Source organism: Clarias gariepinus, chromosome 18 (genome assembly GCF_024256425.1).
Source record: "Clarias gariepinus isolate MV-2021 ecotype Netherlands chromosome 18, CGAR_prim_01v2, whole genome shotgun sequence".
Lineage (NCBI taxonomy): Eukaryota > Metazoa > Chordata > Actinopteri > Siluriformes > Clariidae > Clarias > Clarias gariepinus.
This window is the reverse complement of record NC_071117.1, coordinates 7794141-7812940: the sequence shown is the minus strand read 5'-3', so window position 1 is coordinate 7812940 and position 18800 is coordinate 7794141. Positions and strand designations below refer to the sequence as shown.

General features: G+C 42.5%; 1 pseudogene; it reads left to right on the top strand.

Moving 5' to 3' along the window:
- The window catches only part of LOC128507015 (sialoadhesin-like), a 191344-nt pseudogene that overhangs the window by 119139 nt on the left and 53405 nt on the right, over positions 1–18800 (top strand).

Below are 18800 nucleotides of genomic sequence, written 5' to 3'. Positions count from 1 at the left end.
TTAAGTAAAATATGTATATTATTGTGGCAAAGACAGATTAGCTAACATTGTTTTATACATAAGATAAGTAACACACTACACAGTTGAAATGAACAAAATACCTGAAAGAGAGAGAGTCGTGTATAAGTGCAAAGTTTTGGCTGCAAAAAATAAAATAAAATAAATAATAATAATAATAATAATAATACAATTTGCCTTTAGGATTAATCATATTTTATCTATCTACCCATGCATCTACTGTATAAACATACAGAAAAGTTTTAGCTTTAAACTTTGTTTTGGAATTTATTCACTGTAGCACTAAGATAAGAAAATACACAGTTAAATATCATAAACATCATACATGTCTCCACCTTACTGCATTCTGCTAGTTATGTAGAAGGGTTTATGATTTAAAACATAAACAATATAAAATAATAACAGTAGAGCTGACAGTAATCCCCACAGGCTGAACTACATGTTCCCTTTCAAAGGCTACACTTGATGCTGCGTGAAAACGCTATGGGAAACACCTGTCATGTTGCCGGTTGTGAAGCATGTGTGTATCAAACACGCCAAATTTTGGCCTATATAACCTCAGTCGGGTGACGTCATCTGATGAGATGCACCTGCAGGTTATACAGATGGAGCCACGCCAAATAGCCGCGGCCATGTGAATTGCGTACGAATGGCGTACGGCTGCCCTATGCACGCCGTAATCCTCCCTCCTTTTCCTTCGAGAAAGGCGTGTCAAGATTTCACAGTAAACACGCCCATTCAAGCCCTATTTATGCATTTACCTGGTTCCACCACTAGATGGCGCTTCGTTCTCAAGGACACGTTAACACAAGCCAGCAATTTAGCTGCGCTGAGTTGCAATCACGTGATTTTAACAACCAACCCCGCCGAACTGACGCTGCCAAACTGCACTAGAGATGAAGATGGCGGATTAATGGACTATTCGCGGTAAGTGGTGTTTTATTTTATAAAAATTTGTTTGGGGTAGTTTACAGTTTATTTCCCAGTTTAGTTTTTTATTGGCCGTTTTGAAAATCACTGGCAGCACCAGCAGCGGTCAGATGTAACTTTAGATAACTTAATGATCTGTTTACCAAGTCTGGAGTTAACATTACAGCTTACTGTCAGTGTCACAAACTCACAATGTCAATCCTCTTTAACTAAAAAAGTCACTAAAGCTTCGAAAATATTATTAATGTTCCTATTACAAAAGCTGCACTACCGGATGAAGAGTGTTTGTGTTTTATAAAAATGCCTTTAGAATCTGACCGCGTGCTGTCTGGATAAATTCAGCATTTATTTATTCTTTAGGTAAGAGTTAATCTGCAGGTTATATCTGTGAATATAATGTGATGCAGTTCAAGGACACAAGCTGAGGATAGATGTACAGGAGCTCGCGAGCTAAACGCTCATAACCAGGTTTATATTTTTCTCAATGTGGCCGTGACTTTGTGCGGTAGCGCGAGCGCTTAGTTACCGAGCTGGATAAAAACTCTGAAGTATTTATCAGTTGAGGGGTGGGGGGAGGGGGAGGTGTGTGCGTGTGTGCGCGCGTGCGCGCGCGTGTGTGGGGAGGTGTGGGGGGCTTCAGTACTCGGGAAGTTATAGTTTGGCTTCAGAGATGAACTAATGTATACGAGTGTTATATCGCCTAACTTATTTGTATGAAAAGCGCATTAAGTAAATTCTCGGTTAATTTAATGCGGGCGATAATACAGACAGACCGGGGTTAACACTAACAAAGTTCACTGGATAAAGTTATCCCAGTTTATTTACATTCCAGAATTCCCCAAAACAGTATTTTACACACTCTGTGGTGTAGGTTTACTAATATCTTTTATATTTATTACAACGAGATATTCTGTAAAGTTTATTTATCTTTGTCTTCACTAAATTCTCCTGTTTTCTTTAAGCAGAGCTCCGCTGTGAAGGATTGAGGGTTCAGACGGATGATGGTTGGCCTTTTGGAGATACTGGAGGAGCCTGAACAAGCTGTTGAGGGAGCTGTAGCAGGGATGACGTCACAGCTTTAGAATGATGTTTGGTCAGGTCTACTGTATATTCTGAACATAGAATTGCAAAACGTTTAATACTTTAGGGGGAAAACAAAGAATTAAACAGTTCCATGATATTTTAATATAAAAGAACCAGATAAAGACTAATAAGCAGCTGGTGTTATCCAGGTATTTTAATGACCTTTAAGCAAAAATTAAACATGTTTAATACAAATTATTGTTTTACCTTTTACTAGTTTTGGAAGAATAAATTTTATTTTTAAAGTCATGTGTGCGTGTTTTAATTGTTGGGGGATTGTTTGTGTATTTAAAAATACATTTACTTAAACCAACAACTTTAATGTGCAAAAAAGGGACCCGACGTTGTTTTAAATAGTCAAAGAGTTGGGCTAATAATAATAATAATAATAATAATTATTATTATTATTATTATTATTATATAACACTTGATCATATGTATCTGTGCTAGTTTGTGTTTGTGATTATGTGACCCATAATCATTTTTTTCTCAGTATAATTTTTTTGGGGGGGGTTTTAAGAACTCCATCAAAAGAGCAAAGACAAACTTAGAAGGAGTGGAAGGTAAGAAACCTCAGTGGAGAATACTGACTATGACATGGTGCTAATTGCTCTGTGTGTGTGTTTGTGTGTGTTTTTGGCGGGGGGAGGGGTACTTCAGACTTACTTGTCTGTGCCCAAATGTTTGTGTTAAAGCAACGAAGAAATACAGGAGCGCACACACACACCTCTCATCCACAAACGCTTTAACTGTTGTCTTGTAAATCGTTGATTAAACCTCTGAACACAGCTGTTCAGCATCAGTCCTAAACACAAGCGCAGGGTCTGTTTTTGTCCTTAATTAAAAGACACCAATATGTTAATAGTTTACACAATGATAACATGTTTATGTTTAATGATTATTTTGCGGGAAAAGGTAATAAGCAATATTTAAAATAAAACAAACCAGGAAGTAAGTGTTTCATACATTAAAGTGCTTTGTATAACCAAGTGCCCTAACAGACATAGCAACAGTGTAGAGAGTGTGTGCGCTGTGGGGGATTGGAAGGTGAACGAAGATAATCATTTACAAGACAAAAGACGTTCAGAGGTGTGTAAACCCCCAGCTACGGATTGCCTCCCATTATGCAATTGCTATCTTCAAAGAAAAGCCGCCGCCCCTTTTCATTCAAACGCGTTAGCGAGTGTTTTTTCTTTCCCTACCCTTGTGAACACAGTTGCGTTCAGTAACACGATGAAACCAATAACCTAAACAGCAGCAACAACAACCATTATGATCACACCTTGTTAATTTTATATTGCTTAAATATTTCGCAGCTCTGTCCTCTTTGCATTGCTACTTTGCATTTATTTACCTCCTTTTCGCATCGCACGTATAATGCACTCCAAAATCGACACTATCAAACTTGGAAACGATATAACATCCAATCAAACATCACGTTATTAAAAGTAACGAATTTGTCACTACTCTTCTCTCATGCAGCACGGCTAAAAAGATAATAAAAATTACACCAAAGTGCTGCAGGTTTGGTGTCTGTGAGCTTTTCCTAATCAGAGTTAGACGGGGGTCATTTTGTGGCTGCTCCAGTTACATTCTACTTAGATATTGAGAGGAGGAGTTCATTTCTGTTCTGTTCTGTTCTCTTCATCCTAGCTTAATTTCATCTCAAGAAATAATAGTAAGTTTTGGAAAGTCTGAGTTCATCTCCCCAGCCAGTGTTGTGTATGGGCAGGGTAGCATCATGGCAGGATTGGTGTCATTTTTATGACAAATTAATTACTTTTGTTACTAGACTATTTTGTCTGCAAGTGAAATACATCAATACGTTAATAATTTACACCACGATAACATTACTGCAGAAGGATCTAGAGACGTGACTTTGAGACGTTCACAGTATATTCGAACCGTAGACAGTGTTTATTTTGCAGAACATTACAAAACAGCCATGTCCAATAAAACAGTGCATCTTTAATAAGCCACATTGGTTTCGAGTCAGTAGTAAAATTAACGAAAGACTGAGAAGCCCCGTAAACCCTGACAATAATAGTAGATTGTATTAAATTATGGGTTTATATATTGGGTTTATATATATATATATATATATATATATATATATATATATATATATATATATATATATATATATATAAAAATGTTCAACTTAACGTTTCAGAGAAACCTATATACTTTGTCTTGTCATCTGTTTACAGCGTTGGCTGATTTTGTGATTGAGACCCATGGGTTACATTTAAATATTTTTATTAGTAGTAGTAAGCCAGTCTTTAGTAACCTTGGATAAATCACAATATAAGCCCTCTCTCGCGCACGCTCTCTCTCTCTCTCTCTCTCTCTCTCTCTCTCTCTCTCTCACACACACACACACACATATACACACACACAAACAAATAAAACATGAAATCGCAAAAAACCAAATGAAACTATGGCAAAAATATATAAGCAGTAAAAATTACAGTAGTATCCTGTAGGTGATCCCTGTCCTGCAATAACAGGCGCTAACCGTCTGAAACTGTTTAGTTCTGTTAGTATTGTGTTCAAGTGTGAATGTTTATGGGGATTTAATCTGTCTCTGCCGCCGCATCTATTCACTGTAGTGATAAGTGATTAATGTCCCATCAGATCTTTGATGGGGAAACGTTATGCTGGTTAAATGACTAAAGACATACTGATCCGTATGAACAGATATTTGTTCCAGATATTATGCGTTATTAATCGATTTGTTATGACAATTTTTGACTTTTAGCGAAAAAAAACATCAGCGAAAACATCAAAAATATAACGAAAACAAACTTAAGCAGAAGTTAAAATTTAAGCTTTACTTTGTAGCAAAATATTATCTACCGTTTTCTATTAAACGGAAATAGATAAAATACACCGTAATGTAAAATACTGTACATAGCCCGCATTTGTATTCCGTACCTACAACGACTGGTATAGATAAATTACAGATGTTATCGTGTCTTTAAGTAATATTAAGGATGTCGTGAAAAATAGTGCAATAAGTAATTTTATTAATTAATTAAATTAATCATTAATTAAAAATAGCATAAGCATCATGGATTGTGTATTGAGTGATTTAAATCTGTTTTATGATTCGTTTTTTATCCCTCTTTTTTACCACATCATCTATTTATGAAACTATGTTGACGTAAGTTATGTTATATATATATATATATATATATATATATATATATATATATATATATATATATATGAAATATAGTAACCGGCTGCTTGGACACTGCACTTAACTGAAGCAGTCAATGCGCCATCTGGCGGAATTATACAGCATTGCAACCATCTTTTTAGAAAGCACATGGGGGCGTTTATGGGGCGGGGCATCGTTAACTACGTCATCGCGGGGGATCACATTCCGTGCACGGATCAATCATGGTCCTGTCACGGTCCTGTCATGGACCTATCATGCTCCAAGCGGCTGTTTGACGTGGCTCCCACTGTAAATAGGAGTGAACCGGAAACATTCCTTAGATCTTTTGTCTTTACTGACCTAGTTGTGTATGCGTGTCTGTGTTTAAACCAGCAAAATAAGAAAGTGTTTAACTCACCGATATGGCAGAGTTTTAAATGAGATATCCCTCCGTGTCTGATAAATCCATATCAAAGGGCGATCTCTACACTTCACACAATCTCTGCGGGATCAAGCATACAGTAGGATTGTGCATTCCTCCTTGATGCCCCTATCTCGCCTTCCAGCCTGTTCGGCGATGTTGTTAACTCGTTCGCCACTAGGTTCATGAGGCGAAGTTATATGAACAAGCCTTCGGAAATTTCTTCTCCGCCATGCTCAAGAGTCGGGACTGTCGGCCACCCAGTCTCGACCGGGTCTGACTTTTGCAAGATGTGAAACACACAAGGAAAGTGTTTTTGTGCCGGGCACTCCCTCGTAAAGATTGGGGTCCGTCGCGCCGCGCTTCGCAATCCGCCTCAAAAGAGCTCAGACTGGCATATTGTCTTCTTCACAAAGAAGCCCTGAGGTTCATGCGCCCAGGACCATGGAGGTGCCCCCCCGAATGGGGAGAGGCACGCAGAATTCCTTTAGAGAATAAAGTGTTCTCCCTGGCACCCCAGGAGGTCGGTGTAACATTGTCCCCCCGTTTAACCAAGCCGCCGAGACTTTTGCCCCTCTCAGAGAAACTAGCAGCATGGAAACTACTGCCAAGCATATCTCCTTGGGTACTAAGCACTGTAGAGAGAAACTACAGGATGCAGTTCTCACATCACTCTCCGTGTTTCAATGGCGTGGTCTCCACTTTCGTGAAACTGGAAAGTGCGCATCTGCTGACAGAAGTTGCTGAGGAATGGGTCCATGGAACATGTTTCCCTACCAGACAGTGAGTCAGGCTACTACAGTCGGTATTTCTTGGTTCCCAAGAGGAACGGGGGGCTACGTCCAATTTTTAGATTTTCGCGGGCTGTTCCGCTATCTAAAATAAATAAATACAGCTTCCAAATGTTGACTGTCAAAGTGATTGCTCTCAAATCCTACCAAGCAATTGATTTGGGACAATTGATTGAAGGACGCTTACTTCATATAGAAATATTGCCACAACACAGGAAGTTCCTAAGGTCGCTGTCGGGGGCGAAGCTTACCAGTATCGGGTCCTTCCATTTGGTCTAGCTCTCTCACCTGCACATATACGAAATGCATGGATGTAGTTCTGGCTCTTATGACTCCAGGGCATCCGTATTTAAATTACAACGATGACTGGCTGACCCAGTCTCAGTAGCTAGCGCTTTGACATCAGCATGTCGTCCTAGCTCATCTTTGTTTCTTAGGATTGAGACCTAACACCACAAAAAGCGTGCTCTTTCCTGTTCAGAGGACAACATATTGGGTGTCACATGGGATTCGATCGTAAGCGGGCACAGCTGTTTCCCGCTCGTGTCAAATCCATTCTCAACACCCTCAAGGAAATTAAGCTAGACCAGAAAGTGACCATCACTTTCAGAGATTTTAGCTCTTATGGCAGCTGTATCCACGGTGACACCTTTGGGCCTTCTGCACATGAGAGCATTTCAGTTGTGGCTAAGAACCAGGGGATTTCACTCTAGGGCCAATCCCTAATAAAGGTTACGCACCAGGTGCTTCGTACCCTTCCTTTGTGGTTTAGACCCCGGTTTCTGACTTTGGGTCCCAATCTAAGTTCGTCTTGTCATCGCAGATGTTAACGACAGACATTTTCCTCATGGGCTGGGGTGCTGTCTTAGATGACCATCCAGCCCAAGAGAGCTGGAGAGGCCATCTTCTCGCGCAATTGCCTCGAAATGATGGCTCTATTTCTGGCCCTAAAGCACTTTCTCCAGCAGTTGAGAGGCTACCATGTCCTAATGGCAGTCTCATATATTAATCGCCAGGGCGGACTGTGCTCTCGCCGCTAAATAGCTAGCGCACCAGGTTCCTGTCTCTCAGGGCGATTTACATTCCAGGGCATATGAATGTGGGAGCAGTTGTACTGTCCAGTCAATCTCTGACACACGGGGAATGGAAACCCCACCCCGAAGTAGTCAGTCAATCTGGGAGAGATTTCAGGTAGAAGAGGTGGACCTCTTTGCCTCGCAAGATCAGCAAATGTCCCCTTTACTACTCTCTGACTCTTTCAGCTACAGCGGGTCTGGGTGCCTTGGCCCGTACATGGCCCTGGTTACGCCTTTATGTGCTTTTTCTGATAGCTCTGCTCCCAGGAGTCTTGGCAAGGGTCCATCAACAGCATATGCGCCTTTTATTGGTAGCGCCCTGTTGGCTGACCAGAGTGTGGTTCTCGGATCTAGTATCCCTCTTTAACGGCTCACCATGGGTGATTCCAATGAGGTGGGATCTTCTGTCTCAGGCGCAGGGGACGATATTTCTTTCCCCCGGCCCGAGCTTTGGAACCTTCACGTTCTGTCCCTGAACGGGACCAACTAAGTCAAGCTGGTCTTCCAGCCAGCATAATTAAGACTATTCTAAGTGCTAGGGCTCCCTCCACTAGAAGAGCTAATGCCCTCAAATGGAATGTATTTGAAAGTCGGTGCATGACAAAGCAGGTAGACCCAGTCCACTGCCGAAATGTTTCAGGGCTGGAGTTTCTGCAGGAAAAGCTTTCCTCAGGCTTGTGCCCTAGTACCCTCAGGACATACATAACTGCTATTTCAGCCTGCCACGTCCTGATTGGTGGGGTTACTGTGACACGGTCCCTTTTGTGGGTTTTATCTATCGTGGTCGAAGAGCCAATTGACCCCCTTTTTTTGAACCACTAGAGTCAGCGCCTCAGGTTTCTGACTTTTAAGATGGTTTTCTAAAGTCCGTTACCTCTCTAAGAAGATTGGAGATCTGTCAGTATCCCCATCCTGTCTAGACTTTGCCCCTGGGCTAGTCAGGGCCATTTTGCATCCTCACTGAACTATCTTCCGAAAGTTCCATTCTCAACATGCACCCTATTTGTCAGGCTCGGGCCTTGAACCCGGATCTCCGGTGTGGTAGTCGAAGAGTTTACCACTGAGCCACAAGCGTGATAGGTTTGGACCCAACTGAAAGCACTCAAAACAGAAGTCTCAGGTAGAGTAGGTTTATTTAAAAAAAGGCAAAAATATAAACAGGTGGTTAATAATCAACAAAGGTTCTTCTCACTTAGAGGAATTAATGAAAATAGACAAAAACAAACCCTCAAACAAAAGCTTCCACAAGGGGAAAGAGCCAGGGAATGAGAAATCAAAAACAAAAGGACTAAGGAACTTAAAACAGGGAACACTGAATCATTACCGTAGGTTCAGCAGGAGACACAGGGCAGGGACTCAAAAACCGAGTGAATAAGAGGGGAGAAAATAAACAGCTTAAATACACTGGGGGGAAAACGAGACAGGTGATCTGAAAAACTAATGAGGAAACACAAGGAAGAACTAAAGATAAGGGGAACACAAATGACCTCTAGAGGCCTGGGGACAAACTACAGGAGGAACGAAAGGCTGACAGGACCCCCTTCTCTAGGAACGACTCCTGGGGTTCCTTTTAGCACCTCTTGATTGCCGTGTACGGAACTCCCGGATTAAACTTGGATCCAGGATGTCCTTGGCTGGGACCCAAGAGCGCTCCTCCCGCCTGCAACCCTCCCAGGCCCCCAGATACTGTAGTGAGTTCTGGATCCTCCGGGAGTCCAGTTTCGGGCAGACTGTGTAGGCTGTCTCAATGACTCTGGGAGGTGGAGGGGTTCTGCGTGGGCGGGCAAAGGGAGAAGACAAAACAGGTTTTAACAAAGAGACATGAAATGTTGGGTTAATTCTAAGAGAATGAGGAAGAAATAAACGTTAAGAAACAGTGTTAACTTTCCTGGCAATGCGAAAGGGGCCAATGAACTTCCGAGACAACTTCCTCGATTCAACCTGGAGGGGCAGGTTCTTTGTGGATAACCAGACTCTTTGACTAGGTCGGAAGTTGGGTGCTGACCGGTGGTGGCAGTTGGCCTGCCTTTGGTATCTTTGGGAGGATCGAAGAAGGATATGCCTAGCCTTCCTCCAGGTTTGTCGACAGTGCTGAACAAAGTGTTGGGCAGATGGAATGCCCACCTGTGCTTCTTCCTCAGGAAACAATGGGGGGGCATACCCAAACTGACATTCGAAGAGGGACAGTCCAGTGGCCGAAGACTGGAGGGTGTTGTGTGCGTATTCCGCCCACAGGATGTAGGTTGCCCATGAAGTGGGGTTATGGGCTGCCATGCACCGCATGGTGGTCTCCAGATCCTGATTAATCCGTTCTGTTTGGCCATTAGACTCAGGATGAAACACCGATGAAAGGCTGGCTGTGGCCCCAATCAGCCTGCAGAAGGCACTCCAGAACCGGGATGAAAACTGAGGCCCCCGATCATATCTAAGGGCATACCAAAAATCCGAAAGACATGACTTATAAGGAGTTCAGCTGTCTCCTTAGCAGATGGCAGCTTGGGCAGAGGAATGAATCGGGCAGCCTTAGAGAACCGGTCCACCACTACCAGGATGACAGTGTTACCTTGGGATGGTGGGAGTCCTGTAACAAAGTCCAGAGACAGGTGTGACCATGGCCTGCGGGGAATGGGTAAGGAATGGAGTAGGCCCTGGGGTCGCTGACGAGTGGACTTACACTGGCTGCACACAGTACAGGCCTCCACGTAGCCCTTTACATCCACCTTGATGGATGGCCACCAAAACCGCCGCTGCAGGAACTCGAGTGTACGTGCAGTTCCTGGGTGGCATGTCAAGGAGGACCAATGGCCCCACTGCAAGACCCAGGCCCGAGCAGAATGAGGGACGTATAGGCGTCCCGCTGGACCGCCTCCTGGGTCTGGCTCATGATCTTGAGCCCCCTGCACCTCCCGCTCTAGATCCCACTGAAGGGGTGCAATGATCTTTGACTTCGGGATAATCTGGGCCAGCGGTTTCTCTTTTGTCTCGGGAAAGTAAGCTCGGGACAGGGCATCCGGTTTGACATTCTTGGTGCCGGGTCTGTAAGACAGAATAAATTAAAAGCGATTAAAAAACAACGACCATCGAGCCTGCCGAGGATTGAGCCGCTTAGCTCGCTGGAGATACTCCAGGTTCTTGTGGTCCGTGAGAACTTGGAACGGATGCAGAGCCCCCTCAAGCCAATGGCGCCATTCCACCAGAGCCAGTTTTACCGCTAGCAGCTCTCGATCCCCCACATGGTAGTTGCGATCCTGGAAGGCCCCCGATGCTTCTGGACCCCAGCAAATCTTGGTTCCTCCTCCCCTAGTCAGCGCTGTCAAAGGAGCCACCACAGAGCTGAAATTCCTAATGAACTTTCTATAAAAGTTTGCAAAGCCAATGAAGCGTTGGACCTCCTTGACTGAAGTGGGCCAATTCAGTACAGCCTCGACCTTCTTAGGGTCCATCTCCACCTCGCCAGGAGTGACAATGAACCCAAGAAACTGAGCCTGAGTGACATGAAACTCACATTTCTCGGGCTTCACGTAAAGGTGGTTATCAAGAAGTCTCTGGAGGACCCTGCTAACATGCTGCTTGTGCTCCTCTAGTGATCTTGAGAAAATGAGAATATCATCCAGGTCCACGAAGACAAATAGATTTAGCATATCCCGAAGAACGTCATTAATTCGAGCTTGGAATACAGCAGGGGCATTTGTGAGTCCAAAGGGCATTACCAGATACTCATAGAGGCCTGTGGGGGTGTTGAAGGCTGTCTTCCATTCGTCACCCTGCCGGATCCGAACAAGATGGTAGGCATTGCTTCTGTCTTGGTAAAGACAGAAGCCTCTTGAAGTAACTCAAAAGGCCATGAGCGGAAGGGGATATCGATTCCGAACAGTGATCTTGTTAAGGGCCTGATAATCGATACACGGCCTGAGAAGAAGCCTGCACTGGCTGGAGAAGTAGAGGGACGGACGATGCTGGCTGCCAAGGACTCCTTGATGTAAATGTCCATTGCTTCACGCTCAGAAGGAGACAAGGAGAAGATCTGACCTCTTGGGGGGGAGGACCCAGGGAGCAGATTGATGGCACAGTCATAGGAGCGGTGAGGTGGTAGGGAGGTGGCTCGGGATTTGCTAAACACTGTCTTGAACTGATGATAGCACCTGGGGACTCGAGAGAGGTCGATAGGCTCCTAAGGCTCTGGACTAGTGAGGGTGGATTCCAAAGTACGCAGGTAGCCTGGCAGGAGAGGCCCCAGCTGAGAATAGTGCTGGCAGCCCAGTCGATGTGGGGATTGTGTGTGTGCAGCCAGGGGTAGTCAAGGATGACAGGGAACTCAGGAGAGTCAATGGGATAGAAGATCTCCTTCTGCTGGTGTTGAAGAATGGTAAGTTGCAGGGACTGAGTGGCCTCTGTTACTCTGCCCAGTTCCAGCGGTCTGCCGTCCAATGCTGTCACTGGGGATGAGACAGAGGTTGTGTTGGGATCTTAAGTTGTTTAGCCATTGACAGGTCCAGGAAATTGCCCGCAGCACCCGAATCAATCATGGCACGGACCGAAAGCTGGTGATTCTCCCAGGACAGAGTGGCTGGAATGGCTGGGACGGCGTTAGTAGGAGGATCTCTAATTTTCCACATCACAGCCCTCCCACAGCTCCTGACACTATTGTTTTTGAAGCCTTCTGTCCTCCGCCTTTTACAACTTCGGAGCAGGTGAGACTTACTGTGTCCAGTACGTGAAGGAAGTGTGTGACGCGGCGGGGTGGTCCTCTCCGCACACATTTGTTAGATTTTATAATCTGGATGTTCATGCCACTCCAGGCTCATGGGTCCTCGAGTCAGCTTCCCAGATATAGTTCTGAGACCTTCTCGGTCTTGTGCACACACACTACACAACCTTGGGGTCCAGACACTTGCAGTGCCGTGGCATTGGTATTGTCGTTCCCATAGCGTTTCACGCAGCATCGAGTATAGCCTTTGAAAGGGAACTTCTCGGGTTACTTTGCTGTAACCCTGTTCTCTAAAAAGGCGGGAACGAGATGCTGCGTCCCAATGCCGCACTGCCTACGCGACCTGACGCCCGTTCAGACAAATCAATCTAAGGAATGTTTCCGGTTCACTCCTATTTATAACCTGCAGGTGCGTCTCATCAACTGACGTCACCCGACCGAGGTTATATAAGCCAAAATTTTGCGTGTATGATACACACATGCTTCACAACCGGCAACATGACAAGATGTTTCCCATAGCGTTTTCACGCAGCATCTCGTTCCCGCCTTTTCAGGGAACAGGGTTACAGCAAAGTAACCCGAGAAGTTTTACCTCTTTCCTCTCATTCACAGAGCTTCAGGTGGAGATGATTCCTGATAGTGTGGTTGAGGCAGATGACGTCACTCTTACATGTAAAACCACCTGCAACCTGACTGTCACTCCAACATTCACCTGGTACAAAACTGGACATCCTTTTTCCTTCATCTCCTCCTCTAACCCTCTCCGTCTGCGATCAGTCAGTCAGAGTGATGCAGGTAGTTACAGTTGTGCTGTACAGGGAGAAAGTAATCGCTCCCCTGCTGTCATTCTTGATGTCCAGTGTAAGTACAGATTTATTCATTCACTCATAAAACTAGCAACAATAAATGTTCATGCTGAATCCAGATGTGAAATTAACTAAATTGTTAATAAATTGTAACTAAGAGTAAAGTAACACAGATATGTTATGATATTGCTCTAAATTATTGTCCTGTAAACAACAAGTCATTAGTTAATATGAAGTTTTGCTGTATGACTTCAGACAGCTTTATATAGACACACTAGAATAATAGAATATTAGCATATAAGTGTACTTTTATACATGCTAATGTAAACATTACCATACATGTGTATTAGCATAAATGCACACTGAAAATCTTTAAGTGGTTATTAATTTACTAACAAGCTTGCATTGCAAAATAAGATTAGTATTAATGTCTATTAGCATAGTTTTATACTAGCACACCAGCTAAATCTTTCTGGTAAATTAATGTGATCCTGCAGTAACACATAAAGTAATGATGTCTTTTATAATCTGGTTATTAAAAATAAAAAAATATATTTTAACATTGTACAGTTCATCTTTCTGTCTCTAGATCCTCCTAAGACAGTCTCAGTGTTCATCAGTCCCTCTGGTGAGATAGTGGAGGGCAGTTCAGTGACTCTGACCTGCAGCAGTGATGCTAACCCACCTGTGGAGTATAACTGGTTTAAAGGAACACTATTTAAATCCAAAGGCAATACTCACACCATTAACAGCATCAGCTCTGAGGACAGTGGAGAGTACAGGTGCAAGTCCAAGAATCAATACGGAGAGAAATATTCTGATAAAGTTACATTTAATGTTTTGTGTAAGTGTTTGATTGTGCAGACAGCTGGCCATCATCCACTGAGTCACTGGGTCTTAATTTAATGTTCTTAAACCTCCATCATATTTCCCTATTCTGTCTTTAGATGCTCCTAAGAGAGTCACAGTGTCCATCAATCGCTCTGGTGAGATAGTGGAGAACAGTTCAGTGACTCTGACCTGCAGCAGTGATGCTAACCCACCTGTGGAGCTCTACACCTGAATGAAAGCTCACCTGTAGGATCTGGACAGAGTTACAGCTTCACATTGAACTCCAACAGCAGTGGATGGTTTTACTGTGTGGCTCAGAATAAATACGGGACTCAGAGAGCCGCTGCGGTGTTTCTCACTTTAAATGGTATTACAGTTATTATAACAAATAATACATTTTAGCATTGATAAAGTTGAATAAGTTATAGATGAGTAATTTCTGCACACAGGGGACAGTCGTGTGGTTCTGTATGTAGTTCTTGTAATCACAGGAGGATGTGGATGTTTATTTGCCCTCATTGCTGTTTTATGTATGAGGTATGAACATATTTTTCACCATCAACTTGCTTAATTGTCTGTGATACAACCTGAATAATCTGATTATTGTTCATTCTTAGAAAAAAGAGAAGAGGAGGTTCAGATGATGTTGTCGAGTCTGGTCAGGTAAGTGAACTGTAACAGGACAGAGTGACACAGCGTGATCCAGTTATTGTACAACAGCAAAATTAAACCCCATGCAATAAGCATGTACAAGTGATAATCAACTCTAGACACAGTCTATAATGAACACGAGGAAACACCAGGGTCGAGGCTCTTTTCATCAGTGAACATAGCTATAGTAGTAAATGTTGTGTGGTAGGTTGTGTGCAACCTGAAAAAGAGTTTATTTACTGAGACATTCAGCTGTTTAGGGTTTTCTAAAAACACCAAAAAACATTTTTTTATAACCTTCATACAGAACATTCACTCAAGTCCACTTGATGACACATACACAAGTCTTGATCTTCAGACCAGGTCCTCCAGTGATGTGTATCACACACTTGCAGTAAGTATTTTCAGAGACACACTTCACACAGGGATTCAGATCTGGATAAAGTCACTAAGAATGATGAACACATGATTAATTTCTCTTTCTCTCACACAGAATGTTAAGTCGAGTCCTCCTGATGACACGTACACATCTCTGGACCCTCAGTCCATCTCTCCTGATTACGACACTTTAACAGTAAGTGCTTCTATTTGTTCATCACTTTGCTTGTAATCACTGGATTCAGCACCAGGCTGTGTCCAAAATAACAAGCTTTAGGTCACAGTGTTATGAAGTTAAGTTCACAATGGTGTAATGCTAGTAAAGTACTGCTATGTTATGTAACTTTTATCTTGTGATCACACACAAAGAAAATAATGTATTGTATTTTTCATTATTCTGTTTGATATTTCCTCAAGTCTTTGTAACACTTTTTTTTCTTAGAGTGCAAGAAAGGAAAAGTGAGTTAATCAACCTCAACACCATGGAAAGAGAGGGAAAGACAGAGAGAGAGAGAGTATATACAGCATGTGTATTGTATGTGGCGGTTTGTGGGTTTGATGGCTCCTTTTCTATATGTGTCCTATAGGTTTCTGTCCTGATTTAATAATTACATCTGATTTCTATGTAACAACCCTGAAGGGTCTGAGGCCTTTCTGAAAACCTGCAGCGATTCAGCACTCTTCTTAAATTTGTGTAAATTTGTCTATTTATGTAGAGCACAAACTGGGCTTTCATAATGTGGCTGATGTAAATGTGTCAGATTCATGTGCAACTTTTAAACTAATGTCAAATTGCCGACAAAAATACAATTTCATACTAAAGAAAAGGAGAATAAACAAACCTGGCTTCTTCTGAGATCAACAAAAATTAAGCATGGTTTCTGAAACATACACTAAAATAAAATTCTTACACACACACACACACACACACACAAAATAAAAAAGATACTATGTCATGACTGAAATAAAGTGGCTCACACCGCACCAAAGGCAGCGCTGATTTAGCGAGTATAAATCTGTGTTCGTTGTCTTTCTGGGGTTTATGGGAAGTAAAACTGTATTTAAAAAAATTTATATCTTATACTGTAAAGCTCTATATCGGCTCACAGGTTCACATGAACATTTTACATTCACTAAAAGGCTTATTCACAACCACATTTCAGACGTTCACAGACACCATGCATTGAGCTGTGTTGTTGTTTGTGATCTGAGTGTTTTATGAATGAAATAAAGCTGCTGTTCTTGGTCCACACTTTCACTTTGCACTTTTCATCTCACATGTGATCAAAACGCTGCTGATTTAAGCCGATACGAGCAGCTTTGTTTCTGTCATAAAATACACAGATCACAAAAGGGGCAGCAAAAAGCAAAATGTAAAATCAGTAGCACAAAAAACAACAGAGCACAAATATATACTTGCTAAATAAACACAGCATTTTTTAAAGCGATGTGAGCAGCTTTATTTCATCATTCCAGTCATTCGTGGTCAAATAATGATTCAACACTGGACACGAACAGCAACAAAGCGTACTGATTATTATTCTAATTATTATTATCATGATTTTGTTGCTGTTTGTGTCCAGCGTTGAATCATTATTTGACCACGAATGACTGGAATGATGAAATAAAGCAGCTCACATCGCTTTAAAAAATGCCGTGTTTATTCAGCAAGTATAAACACACCTCTGCATGTGTGCTTATGCAGAGGTGTGTTTTGTTTGTGAGTGTGTACTGTATATGTATGCTGTATATGTATGCGGGGGTGTCTGCGCGCGTGTGCTCATGCAGAGGTGTGTGCGCGCTCACGTTTGTGTTCTACACAGCAGTCCCCGTCCCCCCTTACTCCTCTTCTCTCTCTGGTCTCAATCACTACAACTACGATTTGTTACATTTTTTAAAATAATTAAATAAAAGAATATTTTTGGGTTGTGGAACGAATTGTCGAAATTTCTATTATTCCTCATGGGGAAAATTCACTTTGATATACGATCGTTTCGATATACAAGCTATCGCGTTGCGTTTGATAAACATTCCCTAATCACCAACTTAAATAGGAAATATCTATCTGCAAAGGACGAACCATTACCGGTGTCAAATTCTATAAAGGTCAGCACAAGACTCACCTTGGAAAGTGTCCATGGAAATGTAGTCCGCTGAATTGTCTGTTCCCAAAACAAAAAAAAAAAAAAAAAAACTCACAGCTGCTGCACAGTACTGGAGGTACTTACCTCACAATGGGAGGCAGTCCTTTTATTATTTTATTTTGCAATTAACCACAACTATAGCAAAGAAAAGCAATATATGGTAAATAAGTATTACTAAGCAAAGAGTTCAAAGGGAAATAAAAGAACACAAAGTCTTGTGAACTTAAATTAACAATGCCTGGTAACACTGCCTAAGAACATCATCATAGTACAACAGAACTCTTTTATACCCTGGTTCTATGTTCTAACAGCCTTACGCTACTAATCACTTAGCAGGTTCTAACCTTATAAGGTAAATACTGATGAACTAAGCTGCTCTCTACTGCTCCTAAATAGATTTACCATAATCAGCAGAATACATATCCTTGTCTTGTGGCTTGCCAGACACGTTCTCGAGAAGTGCGTTAACCGCAGACGTTACACTACACAATACATCTTAGGTGTGAACACTGTATAATACTATGTCTCAATTAAGAGTAAATAATCTATTAAAGTGCAGCCCCTAAGTGTCCACCCCACTCACTATCACTAGTAAATTATCTCTTGCTGTATGCATTCCTGCTTAATGACTAACTAGTAAATCATTGATTTGTATGTATTTATACACCTCATGTCACATTGTAAACTGGGTATTCGGGGAAAAAAGGGTTTTGGTTCTGGCAGCTCACTGAGATGATTAAATGTGATGTCACTAGTACAGTTTAAATTAGCTTAACTTGCTATAAATTATGACTTAAACTAGTCCACTACATAACAGTTCTTAAAACACATTCTCTAAGTCCTTAAACATGAGAAATCCAACTGCTTGGTCCTAGTGCACGTCTCTCACTCATACTGTATATTCAACATCCGTGCATGTGTGTACTGTTTACTGTAACACTATAACCGTGTGTGTGTGTGTGTGTGTGAAGCATCTTTTACTTTGTGTTTGTGTACACATATATAAATAAAATAAATTTATTTATTTATTTATTATTATTTTTTTGTATGTGTTTGTGAAAGTTATCCTTTCACATGAGCATGTTGATTATAACACATCTTTGTCAGGGGGCTGGAGAGTCTTGGGCTTGGTGGATGGATCCAGAAGCAGGTCCAGAAGCAGCACGCGAGTAGCTTTGGTCGAACACTGTAGGGGCGTGACTGAGCCAGCAGGTGCGCGCGTTCGGAGCCGTGAAATCCATATGCGCGGAGTGAATGCGAAGGCGTGGAGGTGTGTCGTAGTAGGGAGAGCGTGAACTTGGGTCTTGAACCGTGAAATCCGTCAGCGTAGCGTCAATGCCGAGACGTGAGGACAAGCCGTAGTCGAGTAGCGAAAGTTCGAAGCTGTTAAATCCAAGAGAAGTGACAGAATCAAAATCGTGAGACGAAAGGCGGAATCGAGAAAACAGGCGAGGTTGGCAACGTGAAACTGCATGAACAAAAACGCGAGAAAACTGCGGCGAAACAACACACAATAATCCAGCGGCGAGGCAGCGCACTGAGCTTCCTTATAAGCTGGAAGAAATCAGCGCCAGATAGGAAACCGGTGTGCCGGCGGGGCTGTCAGGGAGGAGCGATGACAGTGTGGGAAAGCATGACCACGTGATGAGAGCCTGACAGCGTGGGAACGGAAATGTCAAATGAATGACGCAGTCTTTGATTAGCGCGGAGCGCTGAGAGAGTGACAATCTCTTATAATTACAACCTTTCCCTTCTCCTCACACACACACACACACACACACTAACGGAAACACTGCT